The following is a 2,503-nucleotide window of genomic DNA, read 5'->3' on the forward strand; positions in this document are numbered from 1 at the left end:
AGTGACAGAACGGAGATCTGCCTGTGTGAACAAGGCAAATCTCCGTTCTGACAGGGGAGATCACACAGATTCTGTCTTTCTGCTATGCAGGAAGACGGATCGGTGTGTTGTCCCAGTGAGCCCTTCCCCCATACAGTTAGAACACACAGTGAGGGAACACAGTTAACCCCTTGAGCGCCCCTGATGTTAACCCCTTCCCTGCCAGTGTCATTAGTACAATAACAGTGCATATTTTTAGCACTGATTACTGTAGTAATGTCACTGGTTCCCAAAAAAGTGTCCGTTAGGTGTCCGATCTGTCCGCCGTAATGTCGCAGTCCCGCTAAAAATCACTGATCGCCGCCATTATTAGTAAAAAAGAAATGAATAATAAAAATGCTATAAATCTATCCCCTAGTTTGATGACGCGATAACTTTTGCACAAACCAATCAATATACGCTTACTGGGATTTTTTTACCAAAAATATGTAGCAGAATACATATTGGCCTAAATTGATGAATACATTTTTTTACATTTTTTTTTTGGGGGAATGTTTTATAGCAGAAAGTAAAAAATGTAGGTTTTTTTTTCAAAATTGTCGCTCTTTTTTGTTTATAGTATAAAAAATAAAAATCGCAGAGGTGATCAAATACCACCAAAAGAAAGTTCTATTTGTGGGGGAAAAAAGGACATAAATTTTAAGTTCGGGTACAGCGTTGCACGACCGCACAATTGTCAGTTAAAATGACGCAGTGCCGTATCGCAAAAAATGGCCTGGTCATTACAGGGGTAAATCCTTTCGGGGCTAAAGTGGTTAAACATTGTATACAAAACCGTATATTTCTGCACTGAAACATGATCATGAGTTATGGTATGAAACATGTTTTGTCACTGTTTGAAAAGTGTCATGATTTTGAAGGATTTAGCTTTATTTTATTTTTAATTGTAATCTTCTGATAAGCCTTAGATCTGTTCTGTCTACTAATTGGCAATGCTAGATAAAAAACAATTCCTCTTTTGCAGCAAAAAATATCTAAAAATACTTTTTTAAAGTTAAAATGTTAGGAGTGCCGCTGCTTTATGTAAACCAAGGAATAATGTAAAATTAAAAAATATATACCGGTATTAGACATACAGTGCCTTGAACAAGTATTCATACCCCTTGAAATTTTTCACATTTGCTGTCATGTTACAACCAAAAACATAAATGTATTTTATTGGGATTTTATGTAATAGACCAACACAAAGTGGCACATAATTGTGAAGTGGAAAGAAAATATCAAATGGTTTTCAAAATTTTTTTACAAATAAATATCTGAAAAGTGTGGCGTGCATTTGTATTCAGCCCCCCTGAGTCAATACTTTGTAGAACTACCTTTCGCTGCAATTACAGCTGCAAGTCTTTTTGGGGATGTCTCTACCAGCTTTGAACATCTAGAGCAGAGGTAGGCAACCTTTTGAGCACAGTGTGCTGAAAAATGTTTTCAAAGAAATTGAGCGTGCCGGTTTTATAACAAAAAAATGCCAGCTTCACACTCTGAATCACGAAAAGGATTTTTTATAAAGTAAATGCTGAAAACTACTTGAGTAGTAGTGAGAAATTAACATCCTGCACGCTCACGCCTCAGATCAGCCCCAATTCATGCACTTTCACACCTTGAATCACTGTACCCCCCTGCACGTATGCCCCACCTCTGTACCCCCCTGCTCATCTGTCCCACCACTGTAACCCCTGTACATCTTCCCCACCACTTTACCACCCTGCTCATCTGCCCCACCATTGTACCCCCTTTTTCATCTGCCCCACCATTGTACCCCCTTTTTCATCTGCCCCACCATTGTACCCCCTTTTTCATCTGCCCCACCATTGTACCCCCTTTTTCATCTGCCCCACCACTGTACCTCCCTGCACATCTGCTCCACCGCTGTATCCCCATGCTCTTCTGTCTCACTACTGAATCACCATCTCATCTGTCCTAACACTGAACTCATCTGCCCCACCATTGTAACCCGCTTTCTCATCTGCCTTACCAATGTACCTCCTGCACATCTTTCTCACCTCTTTACCTCCCTGCTCTTCTGCCCCACCTCTGTTCCCCCTGCTCTCCTGCCCCACCACTGTTACCCCCTGCTCATCTGTCCCACCAATACACCTCCTATCACATCTGCCCCACCGCTGTACCCTCCTGCTCCTCTGTCCCACCTCTGAACCCCTCCTGCTTATCTGCTCCAGTACTGTACCCTCTTCTCATCTATGATATGTGTGATATGCAGAGTGGTGAAAGGAAGCAGAGATGAGACACATCTACCTGTCCTGGCACACTCATCCTGCTGATCCACCTCTCGCATCCAGCCCACGTGCTTGTATGTGATGTGTGTGATGTGTGGGATGTCACATACAAGCATCTGGAATGGATGCCCAATGATGGGCTCAGGTCAGGTGTATTTTCTGAAAGCAGTGGGCCTGTGTGCAGGATCATAAGTTGGGTCCCCGCAGCTAAAAAACAGTTTCTGTGCCACAGC

At 42.3% G+C, this 2,503-nt stretch overlaps 1 protein-coding gene across 2 annotated transcripts in view; it reads left to right on the forward strand.

Moving 5' to 3' along the window:
• TMEM45B (transmembrane protein 45B) overlaps positions 1 to 1,305 on the forward strand; it is a 37,172-nt gene extending 35,867 nt beyond the window's left edge. For both annotated transcript variants that reach the window (XR_012236400.1, XM_073603310.1), the window contains one exon: positions 1 to 1,305. This exon is cut by the window's left edge. The gene's annotated coding sequence lies outside the window, so the exon portion shown is untranslated.
• Positions 1,306 to 2,503: the final 1,198 nt, after the last annotated feature.

Source organism: Aquarana catesbeiana, linkage group LG10, assembly GCF_042186555.1.
Source record: "Aquarana catesbeiana isolate 2022-GZ linkage group LG10, ASM4218655v1, whole genome shotgun sequence".
Taxonomy (NCBI): domain Eukaryota; kingdom Metazoa; phylum Chordata; class Amphibia; order Anura; family Ranidae; genus Aquarana; species Aquarana catesbeiana.